Source organism: Oncorhynchus gorbuscha, linkage group LG02 (assembly GCF_021184085.1).
Source record: "Oncorhynchus gorbuscha isolate QuinsamMale2020 ecotype Even-year linkage group LG02, OgorEven_v1.0, whole genome shotgun sequence".
Taxonomy (NCBI): domain Eukaryota; kingdom Metazoa; phylum Chordata; class Actinopteri; order Salmoniformes; family Salmonidae; genus Oncorhynchus; species Oncorhynchus gorbuscha.
The window spans coordinates 61,789,369-61,807,038 of NC_060174.1; the positions used below are offsets into that span (position 1 = coordinate 61,789,369).

Here is a 17,670-nt window from a genome sequence, read left to right on the forward strand (position 1 = left end):
AGAGAAGAATGGGAGAATCTCCCCATCTACAGGTGTGCCAAGCTTGTAATCGTCATACCCAAGAAGACTCCAGGCTGTAATCGCGGCCAAAGGTGCTTCAACAAAGTCCTGAGGAAAGTGTCTGAATACTTATGTAAATGTGATATTTCCGTGTTTTATTTGAAATAAATGAGCAAAAATGTCTAAAAACCTGTTTTTGCTTCATCATTATGGGATATTGTGTGTAGATTGCTGCTCTTTAAAAAAAATAAGGCTGTAACATAACAAAATGTGGAAAAAGTTAAGGCATCCGAATACTTTTCGAATGCGCTCTAGGATGAGCCTCGACTACAATACAGTATATACATATGAAGAGGGTAAAACAGGATATAAACATCATTAAAATGACCAGTGTTCAATGACGATGTACATGCATAAGGCAGCAGTCTCTAATGTGCAGGGTAGAGTACCGGGTGGTATCCGGCTAGTAACCGTGTCTGAAGTTCAGAGCAGGGTACTGGCTGGGGCTTGTTTATATATAGGTGGCTGAAATTGATTAAGAGATAAATCTCACTCAATCCCCCGTCTCACTTAGCCTGTAATCGGATTGTGTTGTGTATCAGAGTTGTGTACTAGGGGTCTCCCAGCCAAACTCAAGGGGATTGATCGCCATTGAGAGATTATGAGGCTTACACTGATACGGAAAACTGTAATAACATACGGTAATTTGGGGTATTATCAACATTAAAATAGTCTGAAACATTTTACTGCAGCATACTGTATATTATGGTGCATTGTGGGAAACTGTTGTGGGCGAGGAAGGAATTGCTGTGTTTCAAATGGTACTGTAATTCCACCTCACAGATACATTACCCTACTGTATCTTTGGAGTGCCCGAAACCTTTTAACCACTAGTGCATGTTAATGCTGTTTCTGGCTCATTCATATTATTTGAGGCATGCCTTGTAAGAGGCTATATTAACACGGTACCAATTGAACTTCTATGTCGTTATAGTACCAATCAATTTCAAATGTGCCAAATATAACAGGTGTAGGTAGACCTTATCATGAACTGCTTACTTACAAGCCCTTAACCAACAATGCAGTTTTAAGAAAATAGAGTTAAGAAAATATTTACTAATTAAAAAGTAACAATGTTTTTTTTAATTTGAATTTTTTAACATAAATTCTCAAATTAAAAAAAAGTAACACAATAAAATAACAATAACGAGGCTATATACAGGGGAGTGGCAGCATGTCTTTAACCTTAAATGGTTGAGTCCTTTTGGTCTGTTTTGATCTGTAGTCCTGCCAGGCCTCTAAAAGTGCACGTGATATAAAAACACCAAATATCTATTAATAGGCTGTAATGAGCAGCCAACCTGCTTGCACCCTTGTAATTACATTCAAATATTGTGAAATACAAACCCCTCCCCTCAATGAATTTCATTAATTAATTCTGATTATGGCAGTATTTCCTTTTTTTACAGTATAATACCGTACATTTTACAGTATTGTACTGTGTGTCATTACACAGTACTTGCTTTGATACCATATTTATATGACAGTAGGTGTACTGTAAAATGAAATACATCATTTTACATGCCACTGAGATGCCTGTAAGTTACTGTCAAATTCACAAAAAAAACTTTACAGTGTAGGCTATGAGGAGCCATGACAGAGAGGCATCAGAGAGGGACCCTATGGGCTGGCACTGCACTCTCTGGCATTGCTTGGAAATCGATTGAGCCTGTGGCAGTGTGTGCTGCCCAGTGCCCACAAAAGCCTTTGTTCAAACACAGATATTAACTAAGGAAATGGCTTAGAATTGTACACTTATAATTTGGAAATAAAGGTCTACAGCCGTTCTTAGCCAGTCTGCTACCAAACTCGTGCTGTACCATGTGGTCTATCAGGCATAAAGCATCTTGGCCTTGTGTATGTTTGAAAATAGAACATTTAAATCTCTGTTTGACATTTTATACCTCAGTCATCTAGATTGACTTCCAGATCGACATGCAGGCAATGGTGTCGCTACCGAAAGTATGAGTACATAGAGCTGAGTGTGTTGGAGGCCTGTCACAGAGGTTGTCAAGCTGATGCAGAGGAACTCCTGTAATCATATTTATGGTTGTTCTGCTGGTTAGGGAATGTGAATGGATCCCTAATCCAAGTCAGATGAGAAGGAAATCCCAGACTTCTAGAAGTCAAATGGTGGCCCAGTGAAGTTGTCATAGATGAGCTCATTAACGATGAACCAATGTGTGTGTGTGTGTGTGTGTGTGCGTGTGCGTGTGCGTGTGCGTGTGCGTGTGCGTGTGCGTGTGCGTGTGCGTGTGCGTGCGTGCGTGCGTGCGTGCGCGCGTGTAGCATCACATGAAATCAGAAAACAGTAGAGGTGAGGCCATGAGGGAAGTAAACAGGATAATCAGATAATGTAGAAGTAGATCCACCATTAAGAAAAGTAACACTAATCAAGGAAGGCAGCTCTGATAAGTGTTTCTTAGAAGTTCCCGAAATAATCAGGAATAATGTCACTATGTTTGAGATGTATTGGAGACTTGGTACATTATGTGTTAGGGTTAGCATTACCATTAGGTTTGCATCTGTCTGAGTGGAGTTATTTAAGGCCAGGAGCAAGGTTTTACATCCAATTTGCATTCTCAGTCGGCATTTATAAAATTGTACTGGAATTGAATCTTTCCATCAGCTCGGTCGTGACTTTTTTCATGTGTCAGGTAATTCATCGACTTTAAATGGTGGGATTGAAACGTGGTTAGTGCTCGTGTTTGGGGTATGGCGAGCTAATCTGAGTGAGAGGCCAGAAGGGACCAGAATAACATTATATTGGTTAGATTTAGGATGGTTTTAGGGAGACTATTTCACATAGAACATGTAGACCTGCATGAGTGTTCTGATATGCTCTATAGAACCAACATTTAGGCAAGATACCAGTCAAACGCTGTCTCTTTGCTCCAAAGTCTTATAAGTGGAAGTCTGCGAATGTAGGAATGGCTGCAATAATTGCAATAGTTTATTAGTTCAAAAGAACACCACAACGAAAAAATGTTAGTTATCTCACTTTAGTTGATCCAAAGTGACACGGGTTTAGGGAAGAAGTCATAGCCATTCAACAAATATACAGTACCAGTCAAAAGTTTGGACACACATTCAAGAGTTTTTCTTAATTTTTTACTATTTTCTGCATTGTAGAATAATAGTGAAGACATCAAAACGATGAAATAACACCTATGGAATCATGTACAGTGGGGCAAAAAAGTATTTAGTCAGGCACCAATTGTGCAAGTTCTCCCACTTAAAAAGATGAGAGAGGCCTGTAATTCTCAGCATAGGTACACTTCAACTATGACAGACAAAATGAGAAAAAAAATCCATCAAATCACATTGTAGGATTTTTTATGAATTTATTTGCAAAATATGGTGGAAAATAAGTATTTGGTCACCTACAACAAGCAAGATTTCTGGCTCTCACAGACCTGTAAGAGGCTCCTTTAAGAGGCTCCTCTGTCCTCCACTCGTTACCTGTATTAATGGCACCTGTTTGAATTTGTTATCAGTATAAAAGACACCTGTCCACAACCTCAAACAGTCACACTCCAAACTCCACTATGGCCAAGACCAAAGAGCTGTCAAAGGACACCAGAAACTAAATTGTAGACCTGCACCAGGTTGGGAAGACTGAATCTGCAATAGGTAAGCAGCTTGGTTTAAAGAAATCAACTGTGGGAGCAATTATTAGGAAATAGAAGACATACAAGACCACTGATCATCTCCCTCGATCTGGGGCTCCACGCAAGATCTCACCCTGTGGGGTCAAAATGATCACAAGAACGGTGAGCAAAAATCCCAGAACCACACGGGGGGACCTAGTGACCTGCAGAGGGGGACCTGCAGAGAGCTGGGACCAAAGTAACAAAGCCTACCATCATCACCTACCAACACACTACGCCGCCAGGGACTCAAATCCTGCAGTGCCAGACGTGTCCCCCTGCTTAAGCCAGTACATGTCCAGGCCTGTCTGAAGTTTGCTAGAGAGCATTTGGATGATCCAGAAGAAGATTGGTCATATAAAACCAAAATATAACTTTTTGGTAAAACTTGTCGTGTTTGGAGGACAAAGAATGCTGAGTTGCATCCAAAGAACACCATACCTACTGTGAAGCATGGGGGTGTAAACATCATGCTTTGGGGCTGTTTTTCTGCAAAGGGACCAGGACGACTAATCCGTGTAAAGGAAAGAATGAATGGGGCCATGTATAGTGAGATTTTGAGTGAAAACCTCCTTCCATCAGCAAGGGCATTGAAGATGAAACATAGCTGGGTCTTTCAGCATGACAATGATCCCAAACACACCGCCCGGGCAACGAAGGAGTGGCTTCGTAAGAAGCATTTCAAGGTCCTGGAGTGGCCTAGCCAGTCTCCAGATCTCAACCCCATAGAACATTTTTGCAGGGAGTTGAAAGTCTGTGTTGCCCAGCAACAGCCCCAAAACATCACTGCTCTAGAGGAGATCTGCATGGAGGAATGGGCCAAAATACCAGCAACAGTGTGTGAAAACCTCGTGAAGACTTACAGAAAACGTTTGACCTCTGTCATTGCCAACAAAGGCTATATAACAAAGTATTGAGAAACTTTTCTTATTGACCAAATACTTATTTTCTACCATAATTTGCAAATAAATTCATTAAAAATCCTACAATGTGATTTTCTGGATTTTTTTCTCATTTTGTCTGTCATAGTTGAAGTGTACATATGATGAAAATTACAGGCCTCTCTCATCTTTTTAAGTGGGAGAACTTGCACAATTGGTAGCTGACTAAATACTTTTTTGCCCCACTGTAGTAACCAAACAAGTTTTAAACAAATCATTGTTTGAGATTCTTCAAAGTAGCCACCCTTTGCCTTGATGACAGGTTTGCATTCTCTCAACCAGCTTTAAGAGGTAGTCACCTGGAATGCTTTCCAACAGTCATGAAGAGTTCTCACATATGCTGAAAACTTGTTGGCTGCTTTTCCTTCACTCTGCGGTCCAACACATCCCAAACCATGTCAATTTGGTTGAGGTCAGGTGATTTTGGAGGCCAGGGCATCTGATGCAGCACTCCATCACTCTCTTTCTTGGTCAAATAGCCCTTACACAGCCTGCGGGTGTGTTTTGGGTCATTGTCCTGTTGAAAAACAAATGATAGTCCCACTAAGCACAAACCAGATGGGATGGTGTATCACTGCAGAATGCTGTGGTAGCCATGCTGGTTAAATGTGCCTTGAATTCTAAATAAATCACAGACAGTGTCACCAGTAAAGCACCCCCACATCATCACACCTCCTCCTCCATGCTTCACGGTGGGAACCACACATGCAGAGATCATCCGCTCACCTACTCTGTGTCTCACAAAGACACGGCGGTTGAAACCAAAAATCTCAAATTTGGACTCATCAGACCAAAGGACATATTTCCACCGGTCTAATGTCCATTGCTCATGTTTATTGGCCCAAGTAGGTCCCTTCTTCTTATTGGTGTCCTTTAGTAGTGGTTTCTTTGCAGCAATTCAACCATGAAGGCCTGATTCACGCAGTCTCCTCTTAACAGTTGATATTGAGATGTGTCTGTTACTTGAACTCTGTGAAGCATTTATTTGGGCTGCAATTTCTGAGGCTGGTAACTCTAATGAACTTATCCTCTGCAGCCGAGGTAATTCTGGGTCTTCCTTTCCTGTGGCGGTCCTCATGAGAGATAGTTTCATCATAGCACTTTATGGTTTTTGCGAGTGCTCTTGAAGAAATCTTGAAAGTTCTTGAAGTTTTCCGCATTGACTGACATTCATGTCTTAAAGTAATGATGGACTATAATTTCCCTTTGCTTATTTGAGCTGTTCTTGCCATAATATGGACTTGGTCTTTTACCAAATAGGGCTATCTTCTGTATACCATCCCTACCTTGTCACAACACAACTGATTGTCTCAAACGCATTAAGAAGGAAAGAAATTCCACAAATTAACTTTTAACAAAGCACACCTGTTCATTGCAATGCATTCCAGGTGACTACCTCATGAAGCTGGTTGAGAGAATGCCGAGAGTGTGCAAGGCTGTCATCAAGGCAAAGGGTAGCTGCTTTGAAGAATCTCAAATTTCTTTTGATTTGTTTTAACACTGTTTTGGTTACTACATGATTCCATATGTGTTATTTCATAGTGTTGATGTCTTCACTATTATTATATAATGTATAAAATAGTTCAAATAAAGAAAAACACTGGAATGAGTAGGTGTGCCCAAACTTTTGATTGGTATTGTAGATACAATTATTTTAATAGTTGGTTATTCCCTGAGAACACTATAAAATGAGTTTTTCAAATCCAATTACTTTCAGTCAAGTGTAGTTGGAAGGAAATAGGAGCCAATTTAAGTAATCTCCCTTGATTTTGCGGTGTAGCTGATTGATGACCCCACGCTGTTGTGTAAACATGTTCCTGCACGCTGGACCTTCTGAGATTCCTCACATAGTTGATTCATACCAATGTAAACATACATAATGTCTGCCTTTTTATTCTTATTGTTTGAACATACTCTCTGAACAGACATAGTGAGGCCCATTCTTGAATAACAGTAGGTCCAACAGTTCTCCTGTCATGCATGCCCTCACTGCACTGAGGGAACTAGTGATGTCACCAGGTTACTCTACCAGAAATACCTGGACATACTCAAAGACACAAACACCTTCCTAACTGATGTTCAAATGGGTCATTTCCTGTGTCTCAGACCTTAGGACATCTAGCCACCCAGACTAATAAACAACACTATCAGCTGTGGCCGATGATCTCTTGGTTTAGTAATGGTATAGCTATATCATCAGTAAGCAAAGCCTGATGCTTGGCATGGGAGACCAAATGGGATTAAAGGGATAGTTCAATGAAGCCTTTTATCTACTTCCCCAGAGTCAGACGAACTTGTGGATATTTTTCAGATATATATCTTCGTCCAGTATCGAGGACGTTAGAGGTAGTTTGGCAAGCCAATGTTAACTAGCATTAGCAGAATGACTGGAAGAATACAGGAACAGCTAGCATGTTATTTTTGTCCCACAGTCTTCCAGTCATTGAGCTAACGCTAGTTAGCAATTGTACCTACTTTAGTTAGCAACTTACTGTATACTAGACGCAGAGACGTACAAATGGTATCCACAAGTTCATCTGACTCGGGGTTCTAGATAATTGCCATCGCCAAAATCCCAAAATAATATCATACATTTTAAGCAAACTCAAAGGCCAAAAGCTCTTTCCTATTCATTGCAATACCCTGTGAGGATTAGACCTTCAAGATCAGCCACAGCACAAACAACAGGCTGTGGAACATCACTGTTGTTCATATTTACATTAGATCAGGGTCCTGACTCTGTCACTGGGGGTACTGGGGCGGCAGGTAGCCTAATGGTTAGACTCTTGGGCCAGTAACGGGAAGGTTGCCCGATCAAATCCCGGAGCCGACAAGGTTATAAGTCTGTTGTTCTGCTCCTGAACAAGGCAGTTAACCCACTGTTCCTAGGCTGTCATTGTAAATAATAATTTGTTCTTACCTGACTTGCCTAGTAAACTTTGTTTTACATTTATGGAGCATTTCACTTCAGTTGGATGTTGGTATTTTTAAACCATTTCTGGTAAAACAGAAAAAAAAGAAGAAAAAAAAAGAAAGATGTTTGCTGATTGAATAATTGGATTGAGAGACGGACAACAGCGTCTAAAACAAGAGAGTTAGAGTTAGGCCGGGGAAGGAGGATGAGGTCTGGGTATAAAGAGTGATGTCAGCAGTCAGAGACTACACTCTCTGACCACCGGACACATACAAGGAGTTTTGAGCATCAGAGGTGCGCTGATACCTTTAGGAAAAGGTAAGACATCGCCATCCTTTTTGCTTCTTCTGGTTTGACTCTCAAATTCATGCTGACAAAACCTCTGTAATGTAGCTGAAATAAGTTGGTAAATGCTTTCATTTGTAAATGTAGCCCCCCAGTTACATTTTGAAATTGGGACATCTGTGTTCATGGGTAAAGTGAACTGTTATTTTGATTGATTTATTTATTTGATTTAAATATATATATATATATATATATATATATATATATATATATATATATATATATATATATATATATATATATATATATATATATATATATATCAGCTATCATATTGCAGATAGATTGTAGCTTCCATCAATGTAATTGTCTGCATAACTTCCAATCCCCCATATATATTTTTGATAATATATATATATATATATATATACATAGATATTTATACATACACACATATAAAAATATAAAAACATACATATACACATACATGCATACATACACATACATATATACGTACCTTTTTAAAATATATTTTCCTTTATTACTTTCTAACCCTACCACCCATCCCCTAATTGGAGTAAAATAGTGAACAACAACGCTTAGGCTTCTACTTTCAGATTATACATACTATATACATTTTATGGACACAGTTTATTTGACAATAGTTTTATTTTGTTTGTTTTTACTCCTGTCCTTCCTCAACTCTCAACCTCTCCCATCTATTTCTGATGTCCTTCCTCGACCCTCAACCTCTCCCATCTATTTCTGATGTCCTTCCTCGACCCTCAACCTCTCCCATCTATTTCTGATGTCTTTCCTCGACCCTCAACCTCTCCCATCTATTTCTGATGTCCTTCCTCGACCCTCAACCTCTCCCATCTATTTCTGATGTCCTTCCTCGACCCTCAACCTCTCCCATCTATTTCTGATGTCCTTCCTCGACCCTCAACCTCTCCCATCTATTTCTGATGTCCTTCCTCGACCCTCAACCTCTCCCATCTATTTCTGATGTCCTTCCTCGACCCTCAACCTCTCCCATCTATTTCTGGTGTCCATCCGGTTTGATTTCCATTTGCCATTTCTTTCAAACTGTGCTCTTTCACAAAAGTTCCTAACCCATTTACGTTCTACGGACACTGTATGTTTTACATGAATTATCTTGTTGTTATTAGTCCCAACCTTCAGCTCCATTCAACCCCTCCCATCTATCTCTTAACACCATCCATATTCAACTGTGCTGTGATGTTTCACAAAAGTTGTTTCTACATATTGCAAATTGAAAATACAATTTTTTGCTAAAAGTATTATTATATTATTTGATCGATTGACTATGACTTTTCAGATCACCCAGTAATGTTATCTGCATAGTTTGCTCCAGGCAGCAAAATCTGCAGAGCTGAAAGTGAACTGTTGCCTTTAATTGAATATTACACGCTCCACAACCATGAGCCTCAAATGTTATGTTCGAAAACACTTGTGTCTAGCCTGTTAATACATGTCAGTCTGATTTAGTAGGGGATAGTAAAAGGTATTAGTGAATTACTTGGTAAGGATTATTTTGGTCATCCAGGTCAACGATGGAAAAGCAGCGTTTCATCCTTCCTGTAGTTGCATAACGTTTGCAACACTCAGGTTTATAACTACTCGGTCTCATTGATTGATATCTGACACTGGAAATGTAGGTGTGTTCAATCTCTGTCAGCCTTCTGGTATTGTCCGCCATTTGTAGGAGAAATGTACTACTATTCCATTGCGGGACATATCTCTCTTATGAAGACAGCTGACTGCTGACAATCCAGTCCAGTCTTAACCTCATGTAGATGACTGAAATATAGTCAACTACTACCTGTAAATGGTGCACTGTCTCTGTATCACTCTCCAAATGCAACTCGAGAAGGGCACTCTCCATGGTCCTGATCTCATCAATTGATTGAATACCGGCATGGTATTGCGATTTGGACCATGGACAGCACCATTCTTGAGTATAGAAAGTGATGCAGTACCAAATTACAAACACGAGAAATGATAATGCCCACTGGGCACACAATGGTTGAATCAACGTTGTTCCCACGTCATTTTAACGAAATTATGTTGAACCAACATTGAATTGACGTCTGTGGCCCAGTTTGTACACTCTTAGAACAAAAAGGTTCGAAATAGAACCTTAAAGGGTTCTTCGGTGTTCCCCATAGGAGAACCTTTTGAAGGTCTCTTTTTGTTTGCAGGTAGAACCCTTTAGGGTTGAATGTAGAACCCTTTCTACAGAGGGTTCTACCTGGAACCAAAAAGGGTTCTAACTGGATCAAAAAGGGTTCTCCTATGGGGACAGTCAAAGAACCCTTTTGGAACCCTTTTTGTCTAAGTGTGTAGTGACTAGTTGACTAAAACCAGTGGAGGAAAGTGAAGACCATCCCCCTCAGTGAATTGAATTAAATTAAAAAAGAGAAACATAGATAAAACTATGGTAAATATATTCACACCACTAAACCATGTCACAAAACCTAGGAGGCTCATGGTTCTCACTTCTGTTCTCCTCTGGGTACATTGGGCATATAAACCTAGGAGGCTCATGGTTCTCACCCCCTTCCATATATAGTTCTCACTTCTGTCCCCCTCTAAGTACATTGACTTCAATAAAAAACCTAGGAGGGTCATGGTTCTCACCCCCTTCTATAGACTTACACAGTAATTATGGAAACTTTTGGAGGACGTCCCCCAACCTATCAGAGCTCTTGCAGCATGAACTCACATGTTGTCCACCCAATCAAAATAACAGAAAATGAATCTAGTACTGAAAGCATAAGCTACAGCTAGCTAGCACTGCAGTGCAGAAAATGTGGTGAGTAGTTGACTCAAAGAGAGAGAAAGACTATAGTTGAACACTTATGAACAAATTCAATTCTTTAGGTAGAAGCAAAGAAAATGTTGGTTGTATTTTTTTTTAAACGTTCGCTTAGCTAGAGAATGCAGTTATATAATTTATCCTACTCAAATGCAAACAGAGAGGGATGCTATGTTAGCTAGCTGGCTATGGCTATCCAACACTGGAACTCTTCCAAGTGAAGGTAAGTGAAGGTAAACTTTTGGTTTTATTAATGTATTGCCACTGGGATCCACCGGTGTCACTGCTAAACTGCTTTGTGACTGTACACTGTACTGCATGATTGTAGCTAACGCGTTAGTTCTAGTAGCTATGTTGACTATGACGTGACAACGATGTAGGCTGTGTGTAGCAGTTATAGCGGTCATGATGTGAAGGTTTAGCTTAGAAAGGTTTTTTTGCCTGGTCAAAGATAGCTGATGTGTTGTGCACTGAAGTACACAAGTGAAAGGAAAAGCTGAGAGGAGGAGGGTGCGTAGATAGTTTGCGAGAAATAATTATATATACAATGAACAAAGTGATCATGCTGTTTTCACGTGGCTGCTATGAAAGTGAACTGTGTTTGCGTGTGATCAGGGGTGTATTTATTCCACTGGTTCTGTTGAAAAACCTTTCTTAAACGAAAGCAAACAGAACGAATCGGGGATAAAAAAAATACAGAGATTCGTCTCATAGAAATTCACATATGCGACTGTTGGACTAACGATTACTCCCTAGATCAGCTAGATGCAGGCAAGAGTGTGCAAGGCGGTGTTGAATGTCACCTTGATTATTCAAAATGATCTACGTTGTAAACCTTCATGGGGAAAATCAGAGTATCAGGGGAAATCAGAGTATCATGTGGTAGCCTAAACCTATCGATGTTACATGGAGCTGGGTGAATGGAATATGAATGACAGTCATCCAATATGCTGTAACAGAAATAAGGACATGCTAATCCTCCCTCATCTTAAACAGCACCGACCGCCGCTGACTAAAACTTATTCTTCAGTTCGACTAAAATGAGATTCTTCTTATTCTTCTTTTTACTCCTCTTATGTGTATTGATACTGTTATGATCTCATGTCATTATATTCATCTATCTGTTGTAAATCTTTCAGGAAAATAAGACACCTTGTGACCTTGTAAATGCTTTTGGGGGGGGGGACGTTGGTCAGTGTGTGGGATCCATCAGGGACGTGAGGATGAAAACCCTCCTTTTAGATTGACTTTGAGCAGTGAGAAGAATAGTGTGACATAAGAATTACGCTACCGTGTAATTCCTGCCCGGGTACTTTGAGGTTTTGTCCCGGTTTTCTGTGCAGTCTATTGGATGAGATTTGTCATCCAATAGAGTGCAGCAGTGCGAAAAGACAATCCCCAGCCAAGATTTGGCTCAAGGTAACTCACAGTGATGCTGTAATCTCATTCCACCAGATTAGCCATCCGCCTTTCCCTTGGCATTCGACACTGACGGAGCATCCTTCCGTCTCATTGCTGGATTAGGGGTTATTCCTGATTGTGATCTACATTCACCTTTTTGTTGTGTCATTTTTACAAAGTCACACATTACACATGTTTTTTTGTTTTGTTTTTTTGTCTTCCACAGAAATATACCTGAAGTGGCTGTAGAATGGCTAAGTGAGTCAAACCTTTTCTGTTACAGGGTAGCAACACTCCATGTTTACATACCTTTCTATTTCATGTAGGCCTAGCTGATATAGCCTTACTTGCTGGTATACTTTAAATGGAGCAGAATAATAAAAGGTCTCTAACAAATATGGCAAGCAATACTTTTAAGAGCTCAGAGGACTGCTGACTACAACCGGAGAAAGCTCACACCAGAAATAACTTGGGTCCTATCCAACGCTGAGCACATGCATATTAATAACACAAAGTGTTACCGTTCACAAAGGGTTGGTCTTTTTTTGTCGGAGACATTAGGCTTACCTCGGACTTTTCCATTTCTCATAAGAAAAACTCCATAGAGCAGTGTTTCTTCCAAAGGTTTTTATGACATTGTTTGCCAGAATGTACTAATCAAAGTCAATGAATAGATTTTTCCCTAATGAATTATGAAAGGAGGGCTCCATTCAGCTCAACAGTATTGGAGAGAGAGAGGCAGACAAGGCTGCAGCTTTGACTTGAGCATCTGGGATTACCCCAAGCACTATGTGATGAATGGTCACTCATGCAGAGTGGCTTATAGCCCAAGTCAAATCCAGTCGGTTAGGTAAAACTACGCTCAAGGGTTAATTCCTCAGCTCTGCTCTTGTAAGACGACATATGACCATGACTTACGCCCCCTGCCATCAGGCTGGCCTGACAAAACACATTTTACAAACTCAGGATTGGGAAACATTTTGGACAAAACATGTCAGTTATCATCATTTAGAATAAATGATATGTTTATATCAGGTTGTGTCATCATCAGTTGCACACCTGCACACATTTGATGAGCTGTTGATTTGACCATTTGTCTTTTTCACTACTTGGAAGGAACTTTGTGTGTTTTTTTAATCCTTTCAGAATGTGCCAATTATACAGTGAAACGGTTTGAATGCTGCTGAGTTTGACTGTTTCCTTTCTCTTTGATCTTTGCTAAGGTTATACAAGAAAACCTCTGGGAATGGCACAGTGAGTGAAAACCTTTTTCCGTCTCCCTAATAATACTTGCCCCACGGAAATAGAGACCATCACCTAGTTGTGATGAACGTGAAAGAGCTCCAGTTACATTCTGCGTTGACATTTTTGTTGTTGTTGTCTTCCTCCAAATCAAATCAAATCAAATCAAATTAGTTCCTTTCTTCAGCTCACCCTTTACCTGGGAAAGAGAGACTACGTCGACCATGTTCAGAATGTGGACCCTATCGGTAAGTCTTACTTATTAGACTTCGCACTTATGTATCGTATCCAGTTTCGATATTTGTGTTGAGGGTCAAATCTCTCAAATCTCTACCCCATTGGTGTTACAGAGGGAGTGGTGAAACTTGATCCTGCAGGCCTTGCAGGCAGGAAAGGTACACTTTCTTTCACAAAATATATATATATTTTTTTACAGAGACGTTGCTTGTGTTAGCAATTCTGCCGAATGATAACACACCGGTTCATGTTTATCCTGTTCTCTCCAGTGTTTGTGAAGCTGGCGTGTGCCTTCCATTACGGCCGTGAGGACCTGGATGTCATTGGACTGTCCTTTAGGAAAGACATCTGGGTCAAGCACATCCAGTTGTACCCTGATGCTGGCCACAAACCCAACCTCACTCCCATGCACGTTTGCCTGCTCAAGAAGGCGGGAGAGCAAGGCCGTGCCTTTACTTTCGATATTGCCACAAACCTTCCCTGCTCTGTCACACTCCAGCCAGGACCAGATAATGCTGGAAAGGTAGGCCCTTGCCTTGATAATAGTTGTTGTTGTTGTTGTTGTTGTTTTTTTTTTACCCCAGATAGATAGAATTCCACAATTCATTATATTTACATTGACCTTTTGTGTACACCTAGGCTTGCGGTGTGGACTTTGAAGTCAAGACGTACATTGCAACTGAGGCAGACCCCGAAGAGAAACTTGATAGGAAGTGAGTGACTATCCAAATCTTTGTGTTGTTTATTGAAATATTTTACGCACATTAGGGATTCTCTGCATGTTAAAACCAATTGGTTTCTTTCTGACCTTTTTTCCTCTCTACCTCCCTTCTTCACTTTGCTCATTTCCCACTCCGTCTTTTGTAGGGACACTGCTCGCATGGCCGTCCGTAAGATCCAGTTTGCCCCAGACGCGACTGGTGCTCCTGGGCCCAGGGCCGACATCTGCAAGAGCTTCATGATGTCGGACAAGCCTGTCCACCTACAGGCCTCGCTGGAAAAGGAGGTGAGTTAGACAGAAGGCCTCGCTGGATTCTACAGCGCATCCACCGTAGCACCTTTATTGGAAAACATAATGAAAAGGGAATGCAGACCTTAGACAATTTTGCCTTCTTATTGATGTCAGATCTACTATCATGGAGATCCGATCGACGTCAACATCAAAGTCAAAAATGAAACCTCCAGAACAGTGACAAAAATCAAAATCATAGGTAAGTCTATCACCACTGATTCTGATTCTAAACTAAAATGGTCTACTTCATTTGGTAACGGTGGTCTCTTTCCTTCAGTTGAGCAGACTACAGACGTGGTTCTCTACTCCGCAGACAAATACACCAAAACCGTACTTTCTCAAGACTTTGGGTGAGTGGACAGAAACCCACCCTCAGGCAATGTCCCTCTCCACCTTGTCTTCTATGGAGTGCTCTTCCCCTGATGCTTTGGGTCCTAACAACTCCGACCTTCTCTTACAGAGAGACAATAGATGCCAATAGCACATTCAATAAATCCCTTGCCATCACCCCCCTACTGGCCGAAAACAAGAAGAAGCGTGGCTGGCGCTGGAAGGCAGACTGAAGGACGAGGACACGAACCTGGCCTCCAACACTATGTGAGTGGCAGTCCGTTAATATTATCACATTCAGATCTAGACTGGAACATCCTGAGCATCTCTCACCGTCTTCTCCTTTCCCCCAATTAGTATTAGAGCCGGTATGGATAAGGAAGTGTTGGGAATCTTGGTCTCCTACAAAATCAAGGTCAACTTGATGGTGTCTTCAGGAGGGTAAAGTTTTTTTGTTGTTGTTTGTAAGCCAATGTCATGCTTTCCATTGAATTGGAGGAAAATAACACATTCTAATCTGCTATGTTCTTTACCCCCATTCAGCTTGTTGGGAGGTCTCACAGCCAGTGACATACAGGTGGAGCTCCCGCTGATTCTCATGCATCCCAAACCCCAAGGTAAACGAATAGTATGACCTAAGAAATAATACGATTTGCCATGTCTAATAAACTCTCTCAAAGTAGAGCTGATGGGCTGAGGGTGCAATGTCTCTCTCTCTCTCTACTCATTCAGAGTTGCTGCTAATGTAACCATTCTACTCTTTCCCTTCTACCATAATGAACCCTATTACACGAACAGAAGTGTGAGCATAAAATTATAGAATACAACGAACAAGCATGTATTAGTAGCATACACCACAGTATTCAGCTTAAGTGTTGTTTTTGATAAATTGCCTTATGAGTTTGTGCTGTTCTCATGTTTCCCCCCACCCAGAGTAGAAACCTCTAAGGGTGAAGGTGATCTTCTATCCGACAGACTTATAGACCCTACTGTACAGTAGACATACCTTTGATGTGAAGTGCCTGTTGTTCATTGTTGGGCTGTTGAACTCTGGTCTTTATAGAGGCCAGGCTTTGCCCTGGATAGAATTAGTGGGTTGTATTTCAATGAAGTAAAACAAAACAAAAAAAACTGTAGATTACTCGGGTGATCCTGTGACTAAATCAAATCATTGTAATCGTGGCATTACTTCAGGACCAGAGTTCACATGTCATTCACTGTAGTCACCTGTGACAGCGATATTGATTGTACATGTTTTGTGAATCCCCAGAAGGGAAGTTACCCTTGAGGTTGAGTAAATTCCCTCAGCAGTAGAGAAAAGAAAGAGGGACTGCAAAGACGAATGGAGCAACACCGTTGACAGCTGCTCAGATTGAGACTGACAAACAAACCAAAGAAGAAACAGGAATACCTCAGAAGAAGAACCATCCATCAAAAACACACGATATTGATTTATTTGACTATTACAGACATGTCTTCAGTTGTGGTTTTGTGAGCTTGTACTGTATGTTGATATCCAGCCATGCATCTGAATCATATCGCTTTACCATTCACTTAGTACTTCTCACATAAATCCATGGGGGGGAGTCAATGATCACATCCAACCAGTGGCGACGCGTCATTCAGGGCAGCTGAGACCGTTTTGAACCAGTTTTTTTTGTTAGCCTGTTTTGCATGTTATTTTGGCATTCAAACGTGTCACATATCAGTTTGCAAATAATGTAAAACATGGTCTTCTTTTTGCTTTCTTGAGCAAGGCAGCTCCAATATGCAGGTGTTTCAGCCTAGCTCAGTACTTTTTATGGTGGTGGGGCAGCCAGTGGAAAATAAGAAGCGTAGGATTTGTTCTCGAGTTGCGCCGGGATTGCCTCAGTGTTCTGTCACTCATGGGGACACTATGTCACTGAAAAATCTACGGGTGGAGCTTGAAATTTCAATCCCCTTGAGTGCTGCCATAGACTTATATTAGAAGTGCCCATCCAAGAAGGCTCAAGGTCATTTGCCACAGATAAAATGACGTTAAATCACGTTATATCTACCGTAGCTTTGATTGGACTGATCATGTGAACATCATACTTTCAAAATCTTAGCTAGCAAGCTAGACAAGCAGTCATCATCATGCATCAAGTCGGTAATCTACTGCCAAATCCTTTTCAATCATTGAAGAGAAATTACAGATAAAACGTATCGGTGCTCATCGGCTATTGGACATTACACAACAAGTTGGAAATCGCAAATTCAACAATGAGTGCTCACTGCAGCCCCGGGTTCAATCCCAGGTTGTGTCACAGCTGGCTGTGCCCGGGAGACCCATAAGGCGGCACACAATTGGCCCAGCGTCATCCGGGTTATGGGAGGGTTTGGTCGGCAGCAATGTCCTTGTCTCATCGTGCTGTAGCAACTCCTTGTGGTGGGCCGGGTGCCTGCAAGCTCACTTCGGTCATCAGTTTGACAGTTGTTTCCTCCGACACATTGGTGTGGCTTGCTTCCGAGTTAAGTGAGCAGTGTTTCAAGAAGCATTGCGGCTTGGCTCTCAACCTTCGCCAAGTCCATAGGGGAGTTACAGAGATGAGACAAGGTCGTAACTACCAATTGGATATCATGGAAAAAGGGGGAAATGTCAGACTTCAGTGAGTTCAAGACGACTGGGAACTCAGATAAAACCAGCTCTGACTGGGAAATACAGAAAATAAGTTTGAATGGTCATCCAACTCAGAATTCCAAGTCTGAATTTCGGGCCTCTTTCTAGAGCCCAC

The 17,670-nt window shown here is 41.0% G+C and overlaps 1 pseudogene; it reads left to right on the forward strand.

The window, feature by feature from the left end:
- The first annotated feature begins 7,759 nt into the window (after window positions 1–7,759).
- LOC124006126 lies at window positions 7,760–16,933 on the forward strand (annotated as a pseudogene).
- Window positions 16,934–17,670: the final 737 nt, after the last annotated feature.